This window comes from Oncorhynchus masou, chromosome 32, assembly GCF_036934945.1.
Source record: "Oncorhynchus masou masou isolate Uvic2021 chromosome 32, UVic_Omas_1.1, whole genome shotgun sequence".
Classification (NCBI taxonomy): Eukaryota; Metazoa; Chordata; class Actinopteri; order Salmoniformes; family Salmonidae; genus Oncorhynchus; species Oncorhynchus masou.
Genome location: NC_088243.1, coordinates 24,043,006 through 24,057,481, shown reverse-complemented (window position 1 = coordinate 24,057,481; position 14,476 = coordinate 24,043,006). Strand labels below are relative to the sequence as shown.

The 14,476-nt window shown below is 45.7% G+C and overlaps 1 pseudogene; it reads left to right on the top strand.

Moving 5' to 3' along the window:
* LOC135527167 (phospholipase DDHD1-like) overlaps window positions 1-14,476 on the top strand; it is an 89,412-nt pseudogene that overhangs the window by 33,467 nt on the left and 41,469 nt on the right.

Sequence of the window (14,476 nt, the reverse complement as noted above, 5' to 3'; positions counted from 1 at the left end):
AGTGGACCCTTGCCTTTTGGCTGATCCATTTGTGGTTTCAGGGTGTGGGAATGTTTTGTTGTTGTTGTATTTCTTCTGGTTAAACGAACGTGGGCAAGAAATGTGAATTGTTTTGCTCTCAAGAAAAAGGCTGCCATTGAAAGGAGGGATTACTGGGGTAGCAGTAAATGTAAAAGTTGATCAACTGTAGGGTAAGATTCCTGGTGTTTGTGATGATCGTCGTTTGGTGCGACGCAGACAGGGTGAAACAGAAGAGTCATTGTCTGTTCTTTTGAGTTTTGATGTTGAGTCCTTGCCCGACAAAGTGATGTTAAGATATATAAGTTATCCTGTACAAGCTTTTGTGCCGAATACATTACGTTGTTACAGGTGTCAAGCTTATGGGCATGTGGCAGCAGTATGTAGGAGGGAGGTTCCTATGTGTGAGAAGTGTGCAGAAGGGCATGAGACAAAGGAATGTGTAGCATTGGGAAAGTAGTGGTATGTGTTAATTTCAGGGTTGCCCATGGGGCTGGGGATCAGAAATGTCCTGTGCGAGTGAGGCAGGTTGAGGTTTCCAGGGTACATAGGGTTAGGTCCCTATGTACCCAAAGAGGTGGGGGGTTTTACAAGGAGGACAAAAAAACATGGAAGCCTTTCGTTGGACACGACTCCCTGAAAATGGAGGTCATGTTCTGTAAATTATGCGAACTGAACTCTGGCACGACAAAGTGCCAGGGCTTTGTGGGCATGGATGAAGGGTATGAGGAAGAGAATACAAGCGGTGTGGAAGTGACAACTGGGGGGGTCGAACGGAGTCGAGCGAGCTGGACCAGTGCTGGAGCCGTGAACTAGGGTACATAGGGACAGGGGTTCGATGGAGAGAACGGACTCCACAGACGAAAGAGACCTTGATTCAGTAAACATCAATGTAGAGGCTGTATGTGTCAGGGGTGGGCTGTATGCGGTGGATTACAAAGACAGAGAATGCTCTCCTGTGTATTGGAATCGTAAGTATCAATAGGAAGCTTCCTCTTTCCTACTTATATACCCAGCATTCATTATTTGTTTTGCTTGCAAACCAATGTGTGTAAGAGGGTTAGTGACCCTTTCAAATATTTGAGTCAAAAACCCATATTGCCAAGTGCTATTCATCTCCCACTGGCAAGCAAACACCTCTGTGCCAGATGTTGAATGGTGTCCATAATCTCTGGTCTTAATTCCTGTTGCATAACTCTCCAATGAGAGGCTGCCGACTGTGTGGACAGGTAACTACAGAGATTACCTTGTACAGCACACATACGAGATCAGAGGTCGCATGGCATGATGTCACCATAATTCGTTCACGTCTCATATGCAATCTGTCTCGGTCTATAATAGGCCTTAGTGCACAAATATGGGCCACATACATAGTGCATTCTGAAAATATTCAGACCGCTTGACTTTTTCCACATTTTAATATGTTACAGCCTTATTCTAAAATTTATTAAATCATTTCCCCCCTCAATCTACACACAATACCCCCATAATGACAAAGCAAAAACCTGTTTAGACATTTTTGCAACTATATATGTATGTTTGTATGTATGTACGTATGTATGTATTTGTGTGTGTGTGTGTGTCTACATATGTGTGTATGTATATACAGTTGAAGTCGGAAGTTTATGTATATGTGTGTATGTATATATATATATATGTGTTTTGTAGATATATATAGATATATATCTGTGTCTATGTGTGTGTGTATATATGTATGTGATATATGTACAGTGCCTTGCGAAAGTATTCGGCCCCCTTGAACTTTGCGACCTTTTGCCACATTTCAGGCTTCAAACATAAAGACATATGTATATATTTGTATGTATGTATGTATGTATGTATGTATGTATGTATGTATGTATGTATGTATGTATGTATGTATGTATGTATGTGTGTATGTGTGTGTGTGTGTGTGTATGTATGTATGTATGTATGTATGTATGTATGTATGTATGTATGTATGTATGTATGTATGTATGTATGTATGTATGTATGTATGTATGTATGTATGTATGTATGTATGTATGTATGTATGTATATATATGTGTGTATATATGTGTATGTACTGTATGTGTGTGTGTGTGTGTGTGTGTGTGTGTGTGTGTGTGTGTGTGTGTGTGTGTGTGTGTGTGTGTGTGTGTGTGTGTGTGTGTGTGTGTGTGTGTGTGTGTGTGTATACAGTTGAAGTCGGAAGTTTACATACACTTAGGTTGGAGTCATTAAAACTCATTTTTCAACCACTCCACACATTTCTTGTTAACAAACTATAGTATTGGCAAGTCAGTTAGGACATCTACTTTGTGCATGACAAGTCATTTTTCCTTTTCCAATTCTTTAGACAGATTATTTCACTTATAATTCACTTTATCACAATTCCAGTGGGTCAGAAGTTTACATACACTAAGTTGACTGTGCCTTTAAACAGCTGGGAAAATTCCAGGAAATTATGTTATGGCTTTAGAAGCTTCTGATAGGATAATTGACATAATTTGAATCAATTGGAGGTGTACCTGTGGACGTATTTCAAGGCCTACCTTCAAACTCAGTGCCTCTTTGCTTGACATCATGGGAAAATCAAAAGAAATCAGCCAAGACCTCATAAAAACAACTGTAGACCTCCCCAAGTCTGGTTCATCCTTGGGAGCAATTACCAAACGCCTGAAGGTACCACGTTCATCTGTACAAACAATAGTATGCAAGTATAAATACCATGGGACCACGCAGCCTCACACTGCTCAGGAAGGAGACGTGTTCTGTCTCCTAGAGATGAACGTACTTTGGTGCGAAAAATGCAAATCATTCCCAGAACAACAGCAAAGGACCTTGTGAGATGCTGGTGCAAAAGTATCTGTATCCACAGTAAAATGAGTCCTTTATCGACATAACCTGAAAGGCCACTCAGCAAGGAAGAAGCCACTGCTCCAAAACCGCCATAAAAAAGAAAGACTACGGTTTGCCACTGCACATGGGGACAATTCTCATACTTTTTGGAGAAATGTCCTCTGGTCTGATGAAACCAAAATAGAGCTGTTTGGCCATAATGACCATCATTATGTTTGGAGGAAAAAGGAGGAGGCTTGCAAGCCGAAGAACACCATTCCAACCATGAAGTACGGGGGTGGCAGCATCATGTTGTGGGGGTGCTTTGCTGCAGGAGGGACTGGTGCACGTCACAAAATAGATTGCATCATGAGAAAGGAAAATTATATGGATATATTGAAGCAACATCTCAAGACATCAGTCAGAAGTTAAAGCTTGGTTGCAAATGGGTCTTCCAAGTGGACAATGACCCAAAGCATACTTCCAAAGTTGTGGCAAAAGTTGAAGCTCAGTCTGAGGTCCTGAGAGCTCTGGAGCAGGTTTTCATCAAGAATCTCTCTGTACTTTGCTCAGTTCATCTTTCCCTCGATCCTGACTTGTGTCCCAGTCCCTGCCGCTGAAAAACATCCCCACAGCATGAAACTCCAAGCAGACTGTCATGTGCCTTTTACTGAGGGGTGGCTTCCGTCTGGCCACTCTACCATAAAGGCCTAATTGGTGGAGTGCTACAGAGATGGATGTCCTTCTGTAAGGTTCTCTCATCTTCACAGAGGAACTCTGGAGCTCTGTCAGTGACTATTGGGTTCTTGGTCACCTTCCCTGATTGCTCAGTTTGACCTGGCGACCAGCTCTAGGAAGAGTCTTGGTGGTTCCAAACTTCTTCCATTTAAGAATGATGGAGGCCACTGTGCTCTTGGGGACCTTCAATGTTGCAGACATTTTTTGGTTCCCTTCCCCAGATCTGTGCCTCGACACAATCCGGTCTCTGAGCTCTACAGACAATTCCTTTGACCTCCTGGCTTGGTTTTTGCTCTGACATGCACTGTCAACTGTGGGACCTTACATAGACAGGTGTGTGCCTCTCCAAATCATGTCCAATCAATTGAATTTGATTTTAGAATGGATACTCTATAGCAACAGGCCCTATAACCATGGGTCCATTCATTTTCACCATGAATACTCTCTGAATGCACTGTTTTGTCGCAATCCGGAGTAGAGTCAGGGCATCATATTTGAGCAAACTAATGAACCTGTAGTTTATCTTTGCCACCTTTCACAAATCCACAATGGTGGCCCATTTTTATTAGTTTATCCACAATATTGGGCACTGACTCCATTGAATATATCTGGACCGTGCTAACTAATTAATGTAGATTTCCAAGAAAGCCAGTCATGGTGAAAATGAATGGACCCATGGTTATAGGGCCTGTTGCTATAGAGCCCTGGATTACTTGGTCAGACCAGCAGGGTATTTAATTTTCCATTAAGGGATGCATGGCTAATTGTCTGAGTTTGCGAGATGTTGTAATCAGTTTGAGACTCTGTTACTATGTTTGGGCCTGTAATATTACAATTTGGTATACTCATGAGCTCACTAGAGTCTGTTTGGTTTAATAAGACTTTTCAGAGACATTGGCATTTTCACTATCCTACATACTGTATGTTCTCTCCGCACCACATCCAATGATAAATGTCGCCTGAGTAAAAGGGATTCCATAAGAGCGTTTATGTCTCTGCTGCTCTATAAATGGTGATAACCGTGTGTTGCTTGCTCCCTGTTTGTTGGAACAAAGTTGCACCCAAACTCTGTGCTATTAGCTAGAATACACAGTAGTTGTGAGAGCATGTTGTCATGCTCTCACCAACTACTAATTCTAAACTAATTAGTTCTGTAATCAACTTTGGCCTCCTTCCACATGCAACTGAGATTGCCAATGCCTAGCTTTATGCGGTGCCGGATTACCTGTCGTATTGTAGCCGTCACAAACGTACCTACCTAGTCTTATTTGCATGCTGTGTCAACACCACACAGATAGAGTTGTTACCAACTGGCTCAGGATGCATTACTCATGTTGTCTTTGATTACCTTAGCATTTCATTCCCAGTCTAGGAAACAATGAAAGGGAAACACTGAAAAGAAAAACAAATCGAATGCTTGTGTAAATCTCTTTCGAATTTCCCCGTGCTCCTTTCTCTCTCCCACCCTCAGAACAGGAGAGCATCCCTGTCATGAGGAGCCAGTGGTTCATTGATGGCACCTGGCTCCCATTGGAGGAGGACGAGGAGAGTGACCTCATCGAGGTGGAGTACCTAATCTGTTTCCGTGGGCAACACATGCAGGACAGCTTCGACTCCAACTCTGCGGTGGCCAAGACAGCCGACAGCAAAGATGGTGAGAGAACACTGTGGCTTGTGGGAGATGTGGTTTAGGCCTAATGAATATTTATCAAGTGTAGGCCTATATCAAGTATATCATGCATTATTCTAAAGACTGAATACCAGTTGCATCCAACCTTGTCTCTGGAGTGCTACAGTCTGGGCAAGCTTTGCCTCGACCCGGCACTGAAACTTCTGATTCCACCAACCATGTCTTGATGATTTGTTGATTAGCTGAATCAGCTAGTTCTCCAGGACCAGGGTTGGATACTGTAGGAATGCTGTAGGAATGCTCTCTCAAATCTTCATCCGCAAAGCTCTTTCAGAGAAACCACTACTGACCTAATTATAATTCGAGCCAGGCAATTATCTATAAGGAACTTTTACATAATACAGTGTGATAGCGGCTGTGGAATGGGGTTCTCTGTCGATGGTGTCTGGGTTAATTATGGACTCCATTAAAAAAAAGCATCCGCTCCCATTCAAGTCATTTACCTTAGCAGAACTGAAAAGTGCTTTTGAGACTCATATTATTACTCAACTTATTAGCTATCATGATCTCCCTGTAGACCATAAAAATACAAGTTTGACCTTTAGGAGGCAGTTGGTTGTATTGTGTTAGCCTAGAGTGTATTACAGGTAAAAGTGTATTTGTTATGCAAGGCTCAGACAGCACAGTTATGTGACTTCTTTTCAGGAATAGTTAGTTGAAGCACTCTGAAAAGGAATGATAAAGCAATCTTTCATTCAGCAATCCACCTCTGAATGCAACAAGTCTTCAGGGCTGCTTCTTCTGTAATGAAAGTGAGGTTGTGTGAATGAGTGCGATACCAGCGGTATTAAATCGCAGTGTGTCACCAGGGGAGATTTTGTGTGACTGTGTCAGTGAAAGAGGTAAAGGTAAGGAGACTGTCTCTACGTTTGTGTGTGTGATAGAGAAAGGGCGAATGCCATTGGTGTGTGCTGTCTAAGGACATACATGTTTATATGCACACTACCTGTCACGGTCGTCGTCCTCTTCATCTGAAGAGGAGAGGCGAGGCGAGAAGGATCGGAGGAACAAAATGCGGTGTGGTATGTGTTCATCATTAATTTTAATAAAGAAAACACTGAACCACTATACAAAAACAATAAACGAAATAACAACCGTGAAGCTCATGCGAACTGTGCTGAAACAAGCAATCAACATAGACAATCACCCACAAACAAACAGTACAACCCAGGCTACCTAAGTATGATTCTCAATCAGAGCCAACTAATGATACCTGTCTCTGATTGAGAACTATACTTGGCCGAAACATAGAAATCCCCAAATCATAGAAAATCAAACAGACTGCCCACCCCAACTCACGCCCTGACCATACTAAATAATGAATACAAAACAAAGGAAATAAAGGTCAGAACGTGACAGTACCCCCCCCCCCCCCCATAGTCTTAGTCCACCACCTTGTCCGCTTCCGTGGCCTCCTAACCAAGATGGCATAGCAGTTCAGACGTCTTTTGTCTTCGTCTTGTCGTGTCCCGTATATATATATATATATATATTTACAACTTTTTCCATAAACTCATCCTCAAAACACTCTCCTACAACCCGCCTCACCAATTTATTTTTATAAAAAAGTATAAAAAAAGTATTATTTACCTCAGGTCTGTAATCATCCAAGAAGCTAGCCAGAAACTCCAAACTCCAAGAAGCTAGCCAGAAACTATCCAGAAGCTAGCCAGAAACTATCCAGAAGCTAGCCAGGAGCTAGCCAGAAGCTAGCCAGGAGCTAGCCAGAAGCTAATCCAGAAGCTAATCACAAGCTGGGTCAGGAGCTGGCCGGAAACTGGCCAGAAGCTAGCCAGAAGCTAATCCAGAAGCTAATCGGAAGCTAGTTGGAGTTTTCGTCGATTCCGGAGCGAGCATCGGTTGTTCCGGAGCTAGCCAGCTGAGGAGTTCCATCAATCGCTCCTGGGCTGCGGTCAACTGTCCAGGCCCGTTTTGCTGCCTGCGCGGAGCCCCGCCGGGCCTTCACGGCTGAACTGCCGACGTTGTCTACCTGAGGGAGTTATCCGCGTCTGGTTCCTCCGTCGCGACGTTGCTTGGGCGCCCATCTGTGGCCTGCTAACCATTAGCTGTCTTATCGGCTGCTATCTGAATAGATAATCGGACAATTTATTTATTTATTTTTATTGTTATTGTTATTTTTTTCTTCTTCTGGGCCTCTAGCTATATCTATTGTTTTTATTTTTGTTGTTGTTGTGTGATTTGGATTGGTCCCCTCTACCACACGGAACCCCACTAATCTACGGACGGAGCGCAAGAGGTGGCTAATAACAGACGTCCATCCTATGCTAGCTTGCTACCGATGGCCTGGCTGGCTGTCTGGATCGCCGTGACCCCCAACCAACCTCTCCACTCTGGACCCTTTTGATCACTCGACTAAGCATGCCTCTCCTTAATGTCAATATGCCTTGTCCATTGCTGTTCTGGTTAGTGTTTATTGGCTTCTTTCACTGTAGAGCCTCTAGTCCTGCTCACCATACCTTATCCAACCTATTAGTTCCATCACCCACACATGCAATGACATCTCCTGGTTTCAATAATGTTTCTAAAGACAATATCTCTCTCTTCATCACTCAATACCTAGGTTTACCTCCACTGTATTCACATCCTACCATACCTTTGTTTGTACATTATACCTTGATGCTATTTTATCGCCCCCAGAAACCTCCTTTTACTCTCTGTTCCAGACGTTCTAGACGACCAATTCTTATTGCTTTCAGCCGCACCCCTATTCTACTCCTCCTCTGTTCCTCTGGCGATGTAGAGGTGAATCCAGGCCCTACAGTGCCTTGCTCCACTCCTATTCCCCAGGCGCTCTCTTTTGACAACTTCTGTAACCGTAATAGCCTTGGTTTCATACATGTTAACATTAGAAGCCTCCTCCCTAAGTTTGTTCTATTCACTGCTTTAGCACACTCTGCCAACCCGGATGTTCTAGCTGTGTCTGAATCCTGGCTTAGGAAGACAACCAAAAATTCTGAAATTTTAATTCCAAACTACAACCTTTTCAGACAAGATAGAACTGCCAAAGGGGGCGGTGTTGCAATCTACTGCAAAGATAGCCTGCAGAGTTCTGTCCTACTATCCAGGTCTGTACCCAAACAATTTGAACTTCTACTTTTAAAAATCCACCTCTCTAAAAAAGTCTCTCACCGTTGCAGTCTGCTATAGACCACCCTCTGCCCCCAGTTGTGCTCTGGACACCATATGTGAACTGATTGCCCCCCATCTATCTTCAGAGCTCGTGCTGCTAGGCGACCTAAACTGGAACATGCTTAACACCCCAGCCATCCTACAATCTAAACTTGATGCCCTCAATCTCACACAAATTATCAATGAACCTACCAGGTACCTCCCCAAAGCCTTAAACACGGGCACCCTCATAGATATCATCCTAACCAACTTGCCCTCTAAATACACCTCTGCTGTCTTCAACCAAGATCTCAGCGATCACTGCCTCATTGCCTGCATCCGTAATGGGTCAGCGGTCAAACAACCCCCACTCATCACTGTCAAACGCTCCCTGAAACACTTCAGCGAGCAGGCCTTTCTAATCGACCTGGCCGGGGTATCCTGGAAGGATATTGATCTCATCCCGTCAGTAGAGGATGCCTGGATATTTTTTTAAATGCCTTCCTAACCATCTTAAATAAACATGGCCCATTCAACAAATTTAGAACCAGGAACAGATATAGCCCTTGGTTCTCCCCAGACCTGACTGCCCTTAACCAACACAAAAACATCCTATGGCGTTCTGCATTAGCATCGAAAGTTCTGGGACACTGTAAAGTCCATGGAGAATAAGAACACCTCCTCCCAGCTGCCCACTGCACTGAAGATAGGAAACACTGTCACCACTGATAAATCCACCATAATTGAGAATTTCAATAAGCATTTTTCTACGGCTGGCCATGCTTTCCACCTGGCTACTCCTACCCCGGTCAACAGCACTGTAGCCCCCACAGCAACTCGCCCAAGCCTTCCCCATTTCTCCTTCTCCCAAATCCGTTCAGCTGATGTTCTGAAAGAGCTGCAAAATCTGGACCCCTACAAATCAGCCGGGCTAGACAATCTGGACCCTTTCTTTCTAAAATTATCTGCCGAAATTGTTGCCACCCCTATTACTAGCCTGTTCAATCTCTCTTTCGTGTCGTCTGAGATCCCCAAAGATTGGAAAGCAGCTGCGGTCATCCCCCTCTTCAAAGGGGGGGACACTCTTGACCCAAACTGCTACAGACCTATATCTATCCTACCATGCCTTTCTAAGGTCTTCGAAAGCCAAGTCAACAAACAGATTACCGACCATTTCGAATCTCACCATACCTTCTCTGCTATGCAATCTGGTTTCAGAGCTGGTCATGGGTGCACCTCCTAAACGATATCTTAACCACCATCGATAAGAAACATTACTGTGCAGCCGTGTTTATTGATCTGGCCAAGGCTTTCGACTCTGTCAATCACCACATCCTCATCGGCAGACTCGACAGCCTTGGTTTCTCAAATGATTGCCTCGCCGGGTTCACCAACTACTTCTCTGATAGAGTTCAGTGTGTCAAATCGGAGGGTCTGCTGTCCGGACCTTTGGCAGTCTATATGGGGGTGCCACAGGGTTCAATTCTTGGACCGACTCTCTTCTCTGTATACATCAATGAGGTCGCTCTTGCTGCTGGTGAGTCTCTGATCCACCTCTGCGCAGACGACACCATTCTGTATACTTCTGGCCCTTCTTTGGACACTGTGCTAACACTCCAGGCAAGCTTCAATGCCATACAACTCTCCTTCCGTGGCCTCCAATTGCTCTTAAATACAAGTAAAACTAAATGCATGCTCTTTAACCGATCGCTACCCGCACCTACCCGCCTGTCCATCATCACTACTCTGGACGGCTCTGATTTAGAATACGTGGACAACTACAAATACTTAGGTGTCTGGTTAGACTGTAAACTCTCCTTCCAGACTGTGACGTAGAAGTCCGTCACTGGCCGCGGGCAGCATTTGGTTCTTTAACGCACACACATATTCATCACTCCTCCCTGTGCCATTATAAGATAAGTTAACAATGTGGGTCGACACACAAATTAACTTCTGTCTTGGTGCATGCATTTCACACTTGTCAATGTTCATATTTGAGAGATACAATAATTATTGTACTTATCAATGTTGTGGATGAGCGCATTGTTTGTTTGTTCTGTTCCTCTCTCTCCATCTCTGTAGCTTCCGGGTATGCTGGAAAAGGACCCGAGCTAAGGGAATTGGGTTGGCTTTATAGTGCCTGTCCCAAATGGCTCATTAATGCATATGGGCATATTGAAAGATATTGTCAGTAGTGATGTAATGTTGTAAATGTTATGTTGTGATATTGTTTAAAACCGTGTTGCAATGTATGTCCTTTAGTATGTTTAGTTCATGGAAAATGTCGGTTTGTATTGTTAATTGATGAATTAATTAGGGTTAATTGTTCTGAGGGGAGGGGCTAGCCCTACAAAAGGAGCCTCTCCTCCAGTCTCTAGAGAGGCAGTTTGGATTGAGCTGTGGATGGGGCAGCATTGTTTTTAAGCTGTCCCATAAGGTAGACGTTGATGGCAGTACTGTTGTTTTTTTGTTCCGGAATTCACTTGTAAATAAACACCTTTGCACAGAAGAACTTTTGCGGTTCCGCCATCTTTTTATTTTGATAGAGGTTAGGTTATCCAGTTTAGCCTTCTGGCCTACTCTACGTGACATATGGTGGCAGTGGTGGGATGGCGTACCGCAAATCAGTGAATTCCAACAAGAGAGGTAAAGGAATGCGTACAGGGTTGTGTTCTCAGCAACAGCATCAACTGTCAAGGGTACCTGAAGTTGAACCGGGGTGGAATACCATGGAATCGTCTGGTGAAGAAGAGGTCAAGTATGAGAAACTAGGAGCCCGACCGCGGGGCCAAAGACAACCAGAACTGGGTGAGCTGCTGACTGAAGGAGCAGTTGGGGGACCAGAACCACACCCAACCATGGTAACCCTTATTCAGCAACTTTTCACCTGCCTTGAGAGGAGGGATGAAGACCTCAAGCAGGAGTTACGTGGCCTACGCCAATCTATCCTCACAGCTCCCCACCAGGCGGAACTCGTCAGTGAGAGCCCAAGATTGGGTCTTCCAACACCAGGACGACAAAGGCTCGATGCAGCAGGGACTTCAACTCCACAGCAGGCACCCCAAGCAGTAATGAGGCCAGCACCAGGAGACCAGTCCAGCAGTGTTAACGTCCATCTTCCAGCATTCCTGAGGAAGGAGCCAGAGATGCCCTCATACCAGCAGGGGAGGACATTGAAAACTACCTGCTGAGGTTTGAGCGCATGGCTAAGACGTGGCAGTGGCCTGAGGTAGAGTGGGCCTGCAGGCTTGTCCCATTGCTCACGGGCAAGGCCTTAGAGGCTTACACAGCAATGGATGAGGGGCTGTCCAATGTCTACAAGGGCTTGAAGGAAGCGCTGCTGGTGAAGTTTGACATCTCACCGGAAACCTACCGTCAACGCTTCAGAGCTGCATCAACGCCATCGGGTGAGTCGCCGACAGAGAAGTACCACCGCCTCAATGGTCTCTACCGACGATGGGTTCGACCGGGGGAGAAGACACAGGACGAAATCGGGGAGGTCATCATCCTCGAGCAACTTCTACAGGTTCTACCACACGACATTCGAACCTGGGTCCGAGAGCACGAGCCCAAGGACGGGCTTATGGCGGCCAAGCTTGCACTGCAGTATCTTAATGCACGTAAAGGGGGCCCACCACAACCTGCAGCACCCGCTCCAAGGAGTCTCAGAGACACAAGGGGCATCAGAAACACCAGAGATGGTGGAGGTAACTCTGGGGGTTATGTGTCTGGGAGGGAGGTAAGGGATCATGCAGTTTGCTCTGATGGGAGGGGTCTGACCTGTTTTTACTGCCGGCAGCAGGGGCACAAAGCTTCAATGTGTCCGCTACGTAAATCCAAGCTCTCAGGTTACTGTTATGTACCCAGAGAGGGGGATGGTGTTCAGAATAGACAGACTCGGGAAGAGTCATGCTTGGTACCTGTAAAAGTGAATGGTAAAAGTATTACTGCAATAATTGACACCGGCAGTTCCCTATCATTGATCAGAAAAGGTAATGTACCTGTTAATGACATTGATTATGGTCATCAGACACTGATCCAATGTGTCCATGGTGACCAGTCACAGCAGCCCACAGCTGAGCTCACAGTTGAGATTCAGGGTCAGAAATACCTCCTCAAAGTTGGGGTAATGGAGAAGCTACCTTTTGAGATGATTTTGGGGAGGGATGTGCCTGTACTCTCTGATCTGTTGGGAAGTGTGGGGGGTCAGCTATATGGGCAGTCAGTTTGCCAGTCTGATGTTCAGATGGCATGTTCAGTTGTCACTCGTGCCCAGGCCAAAGCTGGTTTACAACCTCTGCCTGACTTGTGTGATAGTCTGTGCGAGGGGGAACCAAAGGGCCCAGAAAGTCACGCCGCCAGCGGCGTCTTGAGAAGTATGTGGGAACCCCTGTACCTGTTGCTGATGTGTCTGGGTTAGAGGTGCAATGGGATGTTCCACAAAATTTTGCTACACTGCAGAAGTCTGACACAACCTTGAAATGTTTGTTTGACAAGGCCTTAGCTGGGGACAGTCAATCTTCATGTGGGGGGATTTACACAGTAGACAACCACATACTCTACCTTGGGTCAGAGGCAGATAGCAGGAAGTTGGTGGTGCCATCTACCTGTAGACCACTTGTTCTCAACCTTGCACATACAGTTCCATAGGCAGGCCATCTAGGGCAACATAAGACCTATCTTAGGCTAGGCTCCCGTTTCTTTTGGCCCTCCATGTATACTGATGTACAAAAATACTGCAAATCATGCCCCACGTGCCAGAAAACCAGTGCTGTCCGTAGGTCTGAACGGGCTCCTCTATGTTCACTGCCAGTTATCTCTACCCCATTCAAGAGAATTGCAATGGACATTGTTGGACCCTTGGAGAAGAGTAGTGCAGGTTACAAGTATATATTGGTGATCTGTGACTATGCCACCCGGTTCCCAGAAGCCTTCCCACTCCGTTCCATAACCACTCCAAAAATAACCAGTGCTCTTGTTCAGCTCTTCTCTCGTGTAGGAATCCCAGATGAAATCCTGACGGACCAAGGGACAAACTTCACCTCGCGACTGATGGTTCAACTCCACCGACAGCTGGGCATTAAAGGCTTGAGGACTACTCCCTACCATCCCCAAACGGATGGGCTCGTAGAGAGATTCAATCAAACGCTCAAGAACATGCTGAGGAAGTTTGTGGCTGACACTGGTAAAGACTGGGATAAGTGGTTACCCTTTCTGCTTTTTGCTTACAGGGAGGTGCCTCAGGCATCGACAGGTTTCTCGCCATTCAAACTCCTCTATGGATGGCCAGTGCAAGGACCACTGGACCTGCTGAAGAAGTGCTGGGAAGGTTCCCCAGTAGCTACCTCAGGACAGGGGATTGTCCAGTATGTCCTCCAGATGCGAGACAGGTTGGAACGGTACCAAGAGGAAGCTAGAGCAAACCTTCAGCAAGCCCAGAAGGCCCAGAAGAGAGGCTATGACCAGCACGCTCGCCACAGAGTTTGAGCCAGGACAGAAAGTCCTGCTCCTCCTTCCCTCGTCTACCAGCAAGCTCCTTGCGCAATGGCAAGGACCGTACCTAATCGGGAGGAAGATGGGCCCAGTGACCTACGAGGTGCTGCACCCGGACAAGGGTAAGAAGAAGCAAACCTACCATGTGAACCTTCTCAAGGCCTGGGAGGAGAAAGAGGAACTCTCCAAAGGAAAGTCCTTTCTGGTCCGCAGAGTAGAAGAGGATGAGTCGGATGGGGTCACAGAGGCATGGAAAGAACGAGCAGAAATACTGGCTCACCTGGAAGAAGACAAGCAAGATGAGCTGAAGCAGCTGTTTGGCAAGTATCCGGTCCTCTTCAGTCAGAGACCAGGAAGAACCAAAGTCCTAGAACACGTCATTCGTTTGAAACCTGGCCAGAACCCTGTCCGCCAGCATCCTTACCGTGTACCTGAGAGGCTGGTGGTAGCCCTCAAGGAAGAGGTCCACACCATGATGGAGATGGATGTTGTCGAGCCATCTTCAAGTGAATGGAGCAGCCCTATTGTCATTGTCCCAAAGAAGGATGGCTCTTTGCGCGTCTGCATGGACTTCCGTAAGGTGAATGC